Raw genomic sequence first — 16,468 nt, forward strand, 5'->3', positions numbered from 1 at the left:
TCCTGCTTGAGCAAGCTGTATTACCCTTACTAATACCTTCTAGAATCCTCCAATCATATTTTAATATCTACCTTTAATTACAAAAAAGGCCTCTGTTTGATTCAGGAATGTCAGTACTATAAACTTCATGATGAGCAGATTTAAACATGTTCTGAAAAAATGTTTAGAAGCCAAAGCATCTTATAAGAATACTATCCAGCCCTGGAGATAATCATTCCTTATACTAACAAAACAATGTTTAATTTCTTCTGCCTAAATCAAAAGTAGCTCATTTCAATACTACCCAGTCACAGGAGGTCAACTGAGAGAAGAAAATATCAAATTCATCATCCTATTTATTCTTCTTCTAAGAACTGTATATGGTGTGTTCTACAGATGAGTGCAATCTCAGAAAATGTTTGAGATATTTACCTATAGGCAGTGCTTTTTTTGTAAAAAGAAAAGGTGCCGGAACTCACACACGTCATACAACCCGCCTTGCCTACCCTACAAGGATGGAACTCTGTTCTGGGCATTCTATGACAAAAAAAGCCCTGCCTATAGGTAACTTTTTGTTTGAGGATAATGTGTGAAGGTGCCTCAACTTTTTCATTTTTCATTTTACTTTTTGTTAGGTTTCTTTGTATTTATTCCGCATTTATCATTTTTTTTATTGTGAACCACCAAGATTTATTTGTTTAAAATAAGGGATGCGGAAAGAGAAGAAAAGAGGGAGAGGAGAGAAAAAGAGAAAAAGGAGGAGAGAGAGAGATTTTGAGATTTGAAAATCTATGTTTGCTTTCTTTACTATCCATATGGATCCAAGAAAAAGAACTTGCAAATGGCAGCTGAGGAGCCACTAGGGGTTGCATAAACAGACTGTTCGTTATGGTTGAGATATGTATTGGTTTCTTGAATGGTTGGGACTTTCAGAAAAAAATAAAGTAAACTCCATTGTATGTTTTTGGGGAAGCTGAACAGCTTCCGATAGGGCAGTCCTGTGAGATATCAGGCAGCTGCAGATTTCAGCCGCACACAGTTATAACTGAAAGAAAGGATTCTTTGTTTGACTTCGATAATTAAAATCAAGATTAATGTGTTTTCAGCCAGATCAGTGACAACCTTACTTGGAACATAAATATACATGTAAATGTTCTTCTAGTTAATCCAAATCATAAAATGGAAATAGACAAATTTATTAGACCTGCTGAAACAAGAACTTTTTAAAAGGGATATTTCCCAACAGATAGGCTTTCCATGAAATCAGTGCTGATACAACATGTACGGAGAGTCATGGCTCAATTTTAAGCTGAAACGACAGAGAATTATTTTCAAGATTGTTTTTATTTTTTCTGGGGGATCTTTTTCAAAACCAGAATGTAACTCCTAAGGAAAAAATCTTTCACCTTTTGGAGTTAATTTTAGTGAAAGGAGATATATAAAACTTGATAAATCAGAGCAACATCCATCTAAATGCTGGGGAGATGAAGTTGGAGAGAAATCTGGTAAAATGGGTTTTGGAATGGAAGTTCCCACATTCTTGACAAGTGCAGATGTGGGTGACAGAGTCCTGGTGCCTTGTCATCCTCATTCAAAGTAGGGTTGATGAAAGGTTGCAGAATGTGATGCCTGAGAACAGGCATCTTTCAATGGCACACAGCTCTATACATATCAATGGCTTTTTACATGATTTCTTGACAGTTCCACTCCCTGGTTGTCTTTTTTGGCAGCAGATCGATTGTGGAGATAGTTGTGATAAGGTCTGTGGCTGATAAGACATCTTAGCATCAATTTAATGTTTTTCTGCAGTGCTGAAAGAGCTTAATATATCTCACTTTCAGCCTTGGCCTTGGAAGGACTGATTTATCACTGGGCTAAGAGTTTCAAAGTGCTGGTTTCCCAGCCTAAGAGATGATCTCCTGGTCTTTTTAGCTTTGTCAAGAAACAAGCCTTGCCTCAGTCCTTCTTGTTTTTCACATCTGGGATATTCCTCATTTTCCCATCCCATTTCACCTGTCATTTAGATGTTGTTCTCTGAAGCTTGGCTGTATTGATGGTTCTTCGTGTACCACCTCATGCCCACCAGCAATTCTGGTGATTTTATGATTATTTTCAAATAATAAATCATGATCAAGCCTGAACTGTTTACCTATCTAGCCCTATGTCAACATTTATTATGGTCTAAAAATAACATCCTGGAAAATTTGATCAATGTCTCTACCATTCTAGAAATGTTTCTAGAAAACATTTCAGAATTGTAAGCGTTCTAACAGAACTCCACTGATAAACTTGGCAAGAAAGTTTGCTACACATTCTTTTTCAGTATATATATGAATTTGGTGAGAAAGATAATGAAATGTCTTGTATAAGTCTTCACTATTGTTTTATCTGCTAAATACTAAAAAAGAGTCCACTGTTTTACTAATGATATGCATTTTCTATTTTAAGCTTAAACTCCATTTCTCTCTGAGAGGACATCTAATATACTTTATCTTTTGAGAAAAGCTAAGGGCAATGAAGTTATTGCCCAAAGTCTGGCCAAGCTTCTATGCTATTGTGTAATGTTTTCCATTTTGGACCATTTAATAAAAATAAGTAGGGACCTGACAAGCAATTTTTTTTATGTACAGTATGTTTGCGTATAGATTAATAGAACAGTGGCGCTTTAGAATAGATTTATTTTATATAGTTAAGATTATATCAATTCTCAGAGGTAAATTTATCTATGTGAATAAGATATGTCAAAGTGGTAGATGATCAACAAACTAAACCATTTCTGTTTTTAAAAAAATTCTGAAAGATATAGTGGCAGTTGATAATTACTTGTGATGTGGTGAATGGAGTGGAAGAGAGGCAATCCATAGGGAAGCGGGAAAATCCAACAGGATAACAAAACATCTCACACAACTGAATAAAAGTAAATACAGAAAAACTATTGGTCTGGAAAACACACTATTAATGTTGTCATTTTCCCATAGGCAAATAAAAAAGCTAATCTCTTCAGATTTATTTAGCCCTTTTATTAAATTATGCAAGAAAGTGTGTTCATTCAGCTCCTGTACAGTTAATTTACTATTGCAATAGATAAGACAAAAGTACAAGCTGCAAAAAATTGAAATATAGATTTGCTTTCAGAAGATAGACCACCATCTGCATTTGGGTATGTGTGGAATTTTCTCCTTAAACTGCAACTGAGAAGTTTATATTTGATCCCCAGTGCAAGTTATCTTCAGATGCTTTTCTATCAAGTATTTCTCCATTTTTTCTAAGAATAATTTCCTTTTGTTCCAAGCATAATTATTTCAGAGAGACTTGCAAGTCATTATTCATTCATGTTGTTATATGGGTATTAGCCAATTCCTGGGTATTAGCCAATTCCTGGGTTCACATCTCATAAGCTCAAGATGATTCTTGCCTTGTGATTTTGATTACAATTTGGATGTTACTTATGGTGTGGCAAGGGAGATGTATACTGAGAAAGATGCAGTGGAGATGGAGAGAGAAGGAAGTAGTCATTGTTTTTTAGTCTCAGTTCATCTGTCAGAACAATTTGTCCAATTCAGAATATATCTCTCTGTCAGCAATTCCCAATGTTTTCCTGACAAGAGGTTTTGGGTAGAGAGGAGAAGGAGATTCAAAGTCTACTGAAAAGTAAGTTGTGGAAGTTGTTTTCATAAGGCTCAGTCCTTAGCCCTTGTACTCAAGAATATACCTTCTATAATTCATCTGTCTCAAAAGGGGAAGACTAAAATCAGGGCTTTTTTTCTCATAGAACGCCCAGAACGGAGTTCCGGCACCTTTTTTGGATGGAACCTTGTAGGGTAGGCAAGGTGGGTTGTATGATGTATGTGAGTTCCAGCACCATTTTTTGTTTTTAGAAAAAAAGCACTGACTAAAATTATGAATACTTCATGACAGGCCTGCCTACTCAGGATTTAGATCTTCCAGTATGAAATATCAAGGCCTGTCCTATCCATGTTCATTTGAACTCTATATAGAACTCTCTGAACTGGAGGCTTCATGAGTCTACAAGTCTGTAAGTCAGGCTATCATGAATATAATATTCCCTCCTTCTTCCATTCCCAAGTCATTGATCTAGAGATATTGGACTTCAAACTCTCAACAGGAAGGCTAATGAGAAGAGATTTCAGAAGTGGCAGTCCTGTGAACAAGGGTAAGCATCCTAATATTACTCAGAAACGTTCTGTCATCAGAAATCATCATCAAAACCTCTGTCATGATCATTCCTAAAGAAAAAGGAGTTCCCTTTATTTATCTTTTATAAGGTTGGTGACTGTATATAATTTGACCTGGGGCAGGAATTATACCATCTCACAGCATACTAGGTGAATCTATTTAAAGAGAAATCTACTAAAGGCATTTTTTCAAAGAAATCTAGTGATGCCAATACAAGAGGAGGAAGAGGAGACCTGTTTGTGACATTTATTGCATTTTAGAATCATCATCTGCCCTTTATGTTGAAAGAACAACCACTTTTAGGCACCAGAAAAATACTGTGATACCACAGAATATAGCCTAAATATCTAATTTCTTGGGTTGAGTTTGGTTCATCATACTGTAGTATTTACAGGCAACTCAGTCCAGTGCAAATAGACACCTAAAGTGTTGACCTTGAAAAAGAAGCCCTTTTGAAAACATTGAGATTGAAAATTTGCATGTACAAGTTGATATAATCACAGTAGAAAGATACATGCTTTCAAGAAATAATCATATATTCCAAACAGTCTCAACTACCAATGAATAGGCCATTCTATTTTTTTTTTTTGAAGCTGTCCAGAGTCACTGAGATTGAGTGGGCAGCCATAGAACATTTCTAAATAAATAAATTCTGTACTTTTAACAGATAAACTTTGGAATAATCTGGACTTTTCACTGACTATTTGAAAAGAACCTGTAATTCAGTTGGATAAGGGCATCACAGTATGCCATTTTATTCTTTATCCTTGATTTATTTAGTGAAAGAGGAAGACTGTATTTCCCACTGTTTTTCTCCACATCCCTAAACTTGTGGCTTTGGTAATAAACCAAGCAGCTTGTCAGAAGAAGTGTGTATGTGTATGTGGGGGGGGGGGGAGTGTTTAAGTAGCAGGGAAATTCTTTCCTTAGAATCCTGTCACCCTTCCTGTTTATTTCTGGAACTTCAAAATTTACAGGAAGTATGGCAATTATAAAACTATGAGGAAATGCCTGAAATATGTAGAAAGCTGCTAAGGAATGTTATGAGACATTGAGTAGCAAGTTAAAATATTTTCATGATTCCAAAGCTTATTTTTGGAAACTTCTACTGAAAAAAAACACCCCATAATCCAATGTAGGCAGTGACTTGTAAAAACAGACCTTTTTAGGCAGGCACAGGGTTATTTAAGGTTACACTTTCTTGGACTAACAAGTTATTGCATTTCTTCAGGGGAATCGTTTGTAGTGTTCAATCAATACAATAAGCATATATATATAATGTTGTATCTAATAATTCATTTCTCATAATACTTAACAATGTTCATGTGGACAGTGCCTAGATTGAGCTATAAGGGCAAAAGTAGTCTCAGGTGCACACTTTAAAATTTATAGTATGTATCTTGAGATCTTATGAATGGAATTCTACCCCAGGGCTACAGCTCCTAGTGAAGGGAGGAAAGTTTTGATGATTTATTCTTTCCCACAGAGTTCTTGAAATGCTGGAAGAAGAGAAGGTTCAAATATGGGTCTAAACTTATTTCTTAAATATGGGAAGAGATCAGAATGCAATCAAAATAATAGATGTCCCAAACCCCTTTATATAAAGGTGAAATGAAACCATAGAAACTGAGTTCTAGTTATTTCATCATTGCAGGAAGAATTGAGAGATATAACATCTGAATGAAATCTAGGATACCTCTACTACACCACATGTTGTTGAATGGATGTTATCCGAATGAACATATTGGCTACAACTTCTGCAAGATGGCCACAGGAAGCAACAAACTGACAAAGTAGATATTGAATGAATGATAAGATGGCCAGAAGTGCTATTCTAGCCTTTTTAAAATTTGTTTCTGTTTGCCTTCTAAAAAACTGGAATAAATGTTCCTTCATCTTCACTAGCTACAATAGACCAGATAGCTGTCACAGTACGAGCTGGAATGTTGGCCCCTGTTAAACTTTTCCAGAATTTTTCCCAATTTGCTTCATTAACATCTTCATCTCTTGAAGTGTTTGGGAGAAGAGTATTCATCTCATTGGCTGAGCAGCAAAAGCTGCAATAAACATTGCCCATTTTGCATGTCATTACATGAAGACACTTATATGTAGGTTTGTTTTCAAGTAGAAAGGTGCTCTCCATGTTCCTAGCTGCTACTTTGCAGTCTTATCCAAAGTCCTAAGTTGTAAATATTCCATAATGTATATGAGGGACAGGGGAAAGAAGCAAGACCAGGGGAATAGTCAAATAGTTTAGCCCCAGAAGGAATTTGGGCATGGTGAGTATCTCAGAATGGACCCTTCTGAGTTTTATGGGTTGTAAAGGAAAGAGATGCACTCTTACATTTTAAAGATTGATGGCAGCCTTACAAGGTACTTCAGCTGAATGAACTAAGTGTCCTTTATTGTAAGATTCCATTAACAGTATCTTGCAAGTCTCCAAGTACATTTCTTGTCCTTCACCTTGACAGCTCAAGAAATTAGGGAGGCTCCCTTCTTTGCTTAGGGACTAAGCTGCCTCTTATCTGACCTTGTCCTGGCTGTGGCTCTTCCCCTTGTCTCCCAAGGTCATTCCTATGGTAATACAGACATTCTTTTGTTACTCACAATTCATTGAGCAATTCATAGCCTGGCTCACACCAGATGTACCACCAGTTTTTAATCTTCAGTAACACTACAGACCACAGCCCAGGAAGCTTAATTTTTAGAACTAACTAAAAAAAAAACCAAACAGGTTGACCTGTTCATACTTTGATGAATGGGGCAAGGGAGAGAGAGAGAGAGAGAGAGAGAGAGAGAGAGAGAGAGAGAGAGAGAGAGAGAGAGAGAGAGAGAGAGAGAGAGATCCCTCTCTCTTCCTACTCTCTGCTGCCCCCTGGTGATTTGGCTGGTTCTTACTACAGCTTATTTGGGTTGAGAGAAGACAAGAAATCAGGTATTGCCATAGCCTTAGGAGTCTGAATGTCAGGAAATGTTTTCATTTGTTGAAATCACACTTGCAGCACTCTGATGACACAGTTTAGCTCAACCCATGACTGGGGGGGGGTTGTCTTGGGGCAATATGTGCCTTTTTGCCCATACTGTACCCTTTACATTGTGATTAGTGGTGGAAGTATCATCTGTTGTTCCCTCAAATGGCTTTTGCTTTTATATAACGTTGTTTCTTTTAACCTGAGAAGCCACTCAGAGTTGTTTTGGAGTTGTTTGGCCTAGACATGTGTTAAACAAATAAATGTTTATACCCATGGGTACAGAGAGTTGCAGGCAAAGTTACAAAAATATTCTATCTGCCCACAACAGCCTCTGCTAAACCAGAAGGATCTCTTTATTTATAGATCTAGATCATAATCTGGAGATAAAATTTATGTTATCATCTCTGTAAAAATGCCACACAATGATGGTAAAGCATATTCAATCCCCTGTTTCTTTTCTTCCATAGTAAGAGAAGGTAATGTCCCACACTGTATGTTGTTTTATTTTAACAATTCCACATTCTTCCATGCATGCATTTGTGACATTTAAAGAGTTTGCCACCTTACTGGAAAGGGAATTCTACCAATGTGACTTTGTTTATATTGTTGTTGTTTCAACAACTAATCAAATCGAGTGTTTTACCTGAGAGGAGATTAAACCTATCATGCATCATTTTGGTTCCTTTACCTAGCAGAAATTCCCCATTCATTTGAACAGAGGACAGCTTGATGATAGCTTGAAACAGGTGGACCTGTCAAAGCCACAAGAAATGCTAGTTCCTCCCAGTGACATTAGTTACACCTCTTTACCTAGACATGATAAATGTGTAAACTGCCACTTTGACAAACTCGGCTATGTGGCACTGATAATTTTATAATCCAATAACAAGCTTTAAGCTTCTGCAACAGCCAGTACAATTGCATAACTATGAGTTTATCTATCTCACATGAAGCTTTAATCTTCTCATGGGCTCCATATATTTTAAGTAATTTTAAAAATTAATTATTCAAAGTGGATTTCGATGTTTTGTAAAGAGTTGTGATTTCCTTGACGTTTCCCTCTCTTTAATTAAAAATAGCATGATGCAAATGCATGGGAGTGGGCTAAATTGAACAGATTGAAGGGATAAAGGAATGCAATAGAACAGACTATGAACTTTGTTTTTATTTTGTTTTTTGTTCTTTTGAAGAATAATGATCCCCCATCCCCACTTCAGAAAATAATTGTCAAATACTAAATCTTGCTTTTCTATCTACTAAGAATGCAGGTGGCATTTCATCATGTAGGCTATTAACCAGGAAATGAAAAATATCAGCGTGCCAGCAAGAATTAGGAAACTATAATTAGCAATGAAAAATGACAGAAACTTTTGAAAAATGCTTTCAACATTTTGGGCAGAAATATGGGTTATGGTCTGGGAAGCAGCTTTAGATTTTCTGCCTCGTTTTTATGAAAGCCCCCTATGCACATGCTCTAATCTCATTCTATATGGAATTGATTAAGCTGTTAATTTGTTTTCAGCTTGGTTAGAAAGCTGCCTTCTATAATTTGGTTTTTGTACAGTATTGGTTGAAGTTAAATTAAGGTAAAAGTGAAATGTGATACTTGCTTTCTAATCACAGGAAGAGAAGGATCCACTGAATAAGTATGTGAATACTTATGTGCAGCTATGTAGATCTACATGTGTGAGACGGAAAAAAGCCTCAACAAGCATAATGAGTTTTTAACACATTACAGTTCTCAATTCATAAGGTACTTGTAATTTATTGTACACATAACCAGTATCTAGATCACAAAGTCAAACTCGCCACGTCATGTGACATATCGCAGTGTATCGTGACTCTTTTTGCATTGCCAGCAATGGAGTGGGCATGGCTTCGGTATGATGAAACTGGCCCATGGGCCAGCAGTTTGACACCCCTGATCTAGATAATTACTTTGTCTTTTCTTTCCTTCCTCCCATCTCACCCCATCAATCAATCAATCAATCAATCAATCAATCAATCAGAACAGAGCTGAAAGGGACCTTGGAGGTCTTCTAGGCAAGTGGCTGAACAGTCTCTTCTTAAAAACCTCCAGTGATGAAGCACACACAACTTCTGAGACCAAGCTGTTCCACTGGTTAATTGCCCTCACTGTTAGGAAGTTTCTCCTTAATTCCAGGTTGATTCTCTCCTTTATTAGTTTCCATCCATTGTTTCTTATTCTGTCCTCTGGTGCTTTAGAAAATAAGTTGACCTCTTCCTCTTTGTGGCAGCCTTTCAAAAAGTGGAATACTGCTATCATGCCCCCCTCAGTCCTTCTTTCCTCTAGAATATACCGTAAATGCCGACGTACAAGGCGACCCGGCGTATAAGACGACCCCTGTCTTTATAGCTGGGCCGTATTCCTAGAACGTCGTCTTATACGCCGGAAACTACCAGTATTTCCAGCGTATAAGACGACTCGGCGTATAAGACGACCTCCGTCTTTGGCACCGATTTCAGCGCTCATGGAAGTCGCCTTATACGCCGGCATTTACGGTATATGCATATTATATATTATTAGAAGCTTATGCTTCTAATAAAATGTATTAGTCTGAAGAAATTTTACAAGATTCTTTCAGATTTTTTTTTTTCTAATTCTATTTTCTGGCTGTAGACGCCACAATAAAAATTCATTCCAACAACGAAAATCACTAAAAATTTCCAAATGAAAAAAGTCGGAGACCAGACTCAACTCGAAAGCAAGTAATTTCATTGCATAGATCCTACCATAAAAAAAAAATAGAGTTAGCTGACTCTATTAAATGTCACCGTAGTGAGACTTCTAAAAAGTGTTTCATTGAAGATCTAAAAGTGATAGAGTTGGCAATCATGCAATAATCTAAGCTGTAATATATCGTAGCCAACCCCTTGGATTGGGCTCAAAGAGCAAGCAGTAATTAGAGTTCCTGGTTCATGGATGAGAATCAGTATCTGAGGAATTTAAGCTAAAATTTAGAGAGATTTTTATATAGTAATGAGGACTGTAGGGATCGATCTGGAACCAAACTGCTGTTTTCATGCTTTTGTATCTGCTGGGCTACAGATATGAAATGTACTTCATAGATCTCTCTTCAAGTTTGAAGACATGATTTCAGTTGCCATTTGAATTGGCTGAACTAGCATCTCATTGTGGCTGAGTAACTTTGGAATGTGTGGAAGATAAGGTAAGGAGGAATGACTGTTTTTTTTGATGGGCGGGGAACAAAAAAGATTCTAAAGCAGTAAAGAACAAAAGGGGTGCCATTATATCTTCATCCTCTTAAATCTCATGGAATTTTATTGATAGGCATTCAGTCCATTTTTATAACCTCTCTTGGTATGAATCAGGACTATAGGCATTTATGGTATGCTGTAAGATTGATTTTTTTTAAAGAAGGAATGTAGTTAATTTACTAACTCATTTTTACCAAGCAGATGGGAAAAATTAAGGGAATAATAGTAATTATTATTTGTATGTACAATTATTTTTCAAAGCTTGTGGATGAAAGATCATGTCCTTGATAAAGTGATGAAAAAGTGCTTCCAAAATTTGTTTTTCTTCTTTTGGTCTCTGATCAGAAGAATATTTACTTTATTTTTTTATAATTGTATGTTTTATATTCCTTTTAAAATCGAATCTTTTTGTATAATTCTTAAAATAAAAACCTGATTGCATTACAAAATGTGTTATTGTTATTTAAGTAAACTGCTATCAGCAACAGTTTAAAGCAATTGTTTAATAAGCAAGACAAATGTTTAGGTTAAAATTAAAACTGCAATCTAGCTTTATTATGCTGATGATATCTTTGGTGGGACTATACATTAGCATAAAACTGCTCCATTTGGTTGTGATGGTATTATTATGAATCAATCTAATACTCTCTTAAATATTTATTTTTGGAGATGCTTCCAAATGTTTCTCTGTCCAAATGTTTGAATTACCTGATCTTGTTCTAAAAAAATGCACTGGAATTTGTAAATATTCTGTTTTATAGTTCTGCAGTGTTTGGTGTTTTAGCTGATTTGCATCATACTCCCTTTAACAATATTGATGTATAAAGGATAATTAAAAAACACAAACTAAAACTAATTTGAAATAATTCCTGCTGTGACTCTGGAGTCTAGGAAGTGATGAGCACAATCCGAAATGCCATAATATGATAAATAGGTATGTAGAATACCACTCAATTCTTCAGAAATCTGCCTTTTAGGCCTTTTCAAAAACTTTGGCTAAGAAACAGATGTTCATTAAACTTCCAACTGTCATTTTCTCCCTATTGCATATTGGTATCACCGTCTCCCTGTTTCTAGGCCAACACCTTAACCACTACACCAAATTGGCTTTGCACCCTCTAAACCAGGGGTCCCTAACCCCAGTCTGTAGACCAGTACCAGGCCATGGCATGCCAGCAACTGGTCCGCACAAACAAGCAAAGCCCAATCTGTGGGATGCAGGCAGCATGCAAAACCACACACCCTCTGGTCTGCAGAAAAACCTCTCTCCACGGAACCGGTCCCTGGTGCCCAAAAGGTTGGGGACTTCTACTCTAAACAAATGGAAAATGATTTTGAGCTCAGAACCTCTGGAAATATTTAAAAGGTAAAAATCTACCAATAATTTTTTTTAAAAAAGTTTGGTCTATACCAAACGCAAAGTTAAGTATAGATTGGCTAATTCTACTTTTACTGAAACAGGATTTCAGACACAGCAGCACACAGGAGAGAAAAGAACTGAAACTTTATTCTCCATGCATATGCAAGCCTATGAAAGCAACACTCTGTATGAGCAAATGAGAGAGTTAACAATACCTGAATTTATCAATTATGGTTTCTTATGATTCCAATTCTAAATGTATTCCATCCTACTTCCATCTGAAAACTGTATAAACTTCCCCAAAAATATGCCTTTCATCAATATACATATTTCTAGATGTGATTTTTTTTCCTGATCAGTCCAGTTCTGTGGAGCACAGCTGTAAAACTTGAAGGATAACAGAGTTTCAGTTCACATAATGATTGGATTTGCCCCCACTTGAAGAAAACAGAAAGGCAGGACAAGAGAAACAGAAGTTCTAAGATTCCTTCAGTTGGTTTATCTGCCCAGTTCTTCTACTCACAACTCTGCTGAATAGAAATGTTTCAGAAATTATATCAGACACCAGCTGTCATTAATATCTATCACTAAGATAGAGATAGCATTCTAATCACTGCAGCCTCCACAAAGAACATCATTTAAAAAAAATCTGTTATGAGGCTACAAAGTACTATAAAATATTAAAATATCTGAATTATAAAAAAGCCCAAGACCATTAAAATGATAGAATCTTCTGGTGGGTATTGGCAATAACATGAAAAGAGTTCCTACCATTTTACAAATTATTTGGAAAGAGCATTGTCTGTAATGAAGCAATGCCATTGTAAGAGGAAGAGGACTGAAGGAAATTTAATGGAAGGGCCCCAGACATTTCCTACTGGCTCCAAAACTCTTACATAAGTTTTACATGAGATGAGAAATTTAGAGCATTTTTAAGACTCCTGTTGTAATAGTTTCCTTCATGTTAATTTCTTGAGCACCCACAGTTTTAAAACAAGAGACTTCTTCTCTAGCACATCTGGACATGACTTTTTTTGGTTCTGTCTGAGCTATTCTAGAGTCCAAATCTATATATTATCCTTTCATCCCAAAGAGTCTTAGTACCAATCTTAAGCTTGCTGGCTCTGTACCCAATCATCAGTAAAAAAAAAAATCTAAAAGTCAGGCATAGATTTTGAAATCTGACAGAAAAATAAGAAGCAGTTTAAGCAGGGCTATCTAAGGACTTGTGAAGAGTTAGTGTTCCAGCCAAGAATTGAACCCAAGGGCTTTACAAATCTTCCTGCTCACAAGGATGACTGCATCTATAACTCTGTTCATTGACTTTGCTTGTATACTTTTCTGTTTATGCTTCCTCCAGCTTGGTTCAGCTGGCAATTCAGGATCAGAATAAAGTTCTTTCCTTTCAAAAGAAACATGTCTGGAAATGTGACCTTTCTCACTTCAGATTTCACAGAATAAATTGTATCAACTGATATCTCATATCATATTTCACATCACATCACATCACAGAACATATATGATCAGGTAAAACTTTTCCATATAGGGTGGTAACATACATTTAATCAGTGAAAGAGATGCATTGGTTATGCTTGTCTTTGAACCTTGTAACCTTTAAAACCATATAATCTGTCTTGCAGGGCAGGTTCTATAATATCCTAGCTAATAGATTTCTCTTTATTGGCTAGCCACTATTCTTTGGGCTCAGAATCATTATTCTGCCAATTTACCTTCAATTTTGTTTTGCAAGAATGTCCTGCATTATTAAAAGCATTGTTAGGTGTAAGGGTTTAAGTGCTGGACTGGAAACCTGGAGACTGTAAATTTAATCCAACTACCAACTACATAATCTGGGCCAGTTATTCTCTCTCAGCCCACTTCACCCTTTCTCACAGAACTGTTGTGGGGAAAATAAAATACAGGATTATTACATATACTGCCTTGAGTGGAACAAATAAAAGTGGAATGTAACTTTATTAATAAATAAGTAATAAAAGCAAAAAAAGTTCTATGTTGCTTTACTTTGAGACCTTTCCATTGGTGGGAAAAGGCTTTTCAAAACACGAACAGTGCCTAGGCAGAAATGTCTCCTCACAACTGGATCTGGGGTGATTCAGGGCACTGCACTGAGAAAAATTATATTTCTCCAGTCATCAAGAATGTGTACTTTGCTTTCACACATTTAATAGAAGAATCATATGCTGCCTCACAAAGACTGTTATACCTTCGGTTCTTTAGGCATTGAATGAGGCAGAGTATTGAAACAGAAAACAAGTTTATTAACTCAGAACAGAAACAGCCCTAAAGGCTGCTGCACAGCTATTTATACAGTTAGCCACTAGGTGGCAACCAATAGGTTTAAAGCAGTGGTTCTCAACCTTTTTAATGCCGTGACCCCCAACCGGTCGTAAGTCGAGGACTACTCAACCGGTCATAAGTCGAGGACTACTCAACTGGTGCAGCACCGTTTGCAGAATGGGACTTTTGGCGGGCTCAGCAGGGCAGAGACAGCCTGGACAATTCCTATTGGCTTTTGAAAGCCAATAGAATTAGACTCTATTCAAGAGAGTCTATTCTATTGGCTTTCAAAAGCCAATAGAATAAAAGGGAGTAGCACAGCTAAGGAAAAGGGGAAAAAAATGGCGGACTGCGTTGTTTGGCGACCCCTGTGAAATGGTTGTTCGACCCCAAATGGGGTCCCAACCCACAGGTTGAGAACCGCTGGTTTAAAGTAACAGTTTCCCACCCCAAACCTCATTATTAGCTTGGAGACAGCCAATCTGGCTTTCAGTAACAGCAACTGTTAAACAATACAGCAATGTAGGTCAGACATTAAGCAAGTGATTTAAAACAGTTGTGGCCAATATATTACAAAGACAAAGCCAAACTGCCTTGCAGAGAACTTACATTTAGAGAGTATTCCTTGTACATCACAGTAGCAAGTAGCAAATGGAGAAAAGGGAACAATTTAAGACCTGACCAGAATTGGAATAACTTTTAACATGTATTTTTGTGTGACATTGCTGTGATGATTCTGACATTCAATACATGGCAAATTCTATGGCTACTGCTGACTGAAATCTATGCTGTGACATCAGTAAAATAAAAAAGTTATTATGATTCTTTATTTGTTACAAGGCTTATATTTAGGGTTACCCCAACTTCTTGGAGCAATTATGGTTTTTTTAAAGAAAACTTCTCAGGTACACATTGATGTTCTTATGCCAGATGCGCAGATTGATGAGCTTTACTAAAGAACTAACATCGAAGGTCAGGTTAGATTACATTTATTAAAATAGATATTAAAACAGATGGCATGAACATTTATGATTCCTCCAGGATTGACATGTCTGCTATGAAGTATTGTATAAAAATGCCAAATCTCTCTCTTCAATTGAAAGACACCTAACTTTTATCTTCAAATGAAATATTTAAACATGCAGAAATGTTTGGGTTGATGGCTTATAGTTTGGTGACACTTGTTTCTAACAAAGTACATGCTCCCTTTTTGTGGAATGTGTGACAAAGAGAGCACATACATTCTTGACATCCCCCACAATAATATGTGCTTATGGTGAAAAATCTCACAAGGTTGCAAACCCTCAGATCTTTTCTTTTACTGATGCCAGAGAAATTGGCCAGATGGAAAGGGAACTTTTCAGACTGCATGGGATCAGTCAGCTACTAATGCCTCCACTTTTCTATGTCATTAAGGAGAGACACAAATGGCTGATGACAAAGAAAAAAAAAAGGAAAGCTCCCTCATCACAAAGAACAGCGAAAAGGGTTATTTTCTATTTGTTGGTATGGGAAATCATAAGTCCATGCAAAATATCAATATTTAATCATTAATTCACTGTATGATATATTTTAAACTGAATGGATAAATCTGCTTTGTGATTATATGACCACAAATAAGAGTGATCTCATGGGGTTGAGGGTGGTGATGAAGACTCTGTAGCAAACCTAAAGCCCCTTCCTATACTCCCTTGGGCTTTGGTCACATTTCCACCCAAGATCAGATAAACTGGATGGTTGATTTCTCTGAATTTCTCTAGACAGCTAGCCATTCTCTAATCATTTTTTAAGAATAGGGTTCTCCCTTAAATGGGATAGTAGTACCATTACTGTCAAAGGTCAAAGACTGCAGAGCTCTCAGTTGAAAGTTTACACAATGAAAGACAAATTGTACCCACATCTTTCTCCTGGCCTCTTTTAACATAAATGAATGACCATCATACTCCACACTTGACAGTTTTGCTTAAAAGTTAAATTTTAGGGGAAAAAAACCTTTAGATAAATTTTTGGTCACCAACTTGAATGACAACTAATGGGGAAAAAAATGCAGGATTTTTCTAGATTTTTGATCCCAGCAGTAGTTGAGCTTATTTTGTAAAGATCCTGCTTTTATTCTAAACTTACATCTAAAACTGGAATCTTTGAAAGCTGGATCAAATCTTTGCCAATTTAAATGCTAGGGCTTTGTTTGTTATAACTTGAAGGCTTACAAATATTAATATATTACATAAATATAAAATAGGAATGTTCCCTCTGATACTCACATACCTTTCTTACATGAAAGGAAATCTCATTATAAATATTTTTTTTCCGGAATGTAGAAAATGTGCAAAAACAATATGAATGTTCTGAAATATTGCCAATTTTCGCAGTAGTTGGCTTTATTTTTAATTATGTAGAGCAACTGCCAAAAAGCTTTATA

This window comes from Crotalus tigris, unplaced genomic scaffold (assembly GCF_016545835.1).
Source record: "Crotalus tigris isolate CLP2741 ecotype Arizona unplaced genomic scaffold, ASM1654583v1 scf7180000018511.580666, whole genome shotgun sequence".
Classification (NCBI taxonomy): Eukaryota; Metazoa; Chordata; class Lepidosauria; order Squamata; family Viperidae; genus Crotalus; species Crotalus tigris.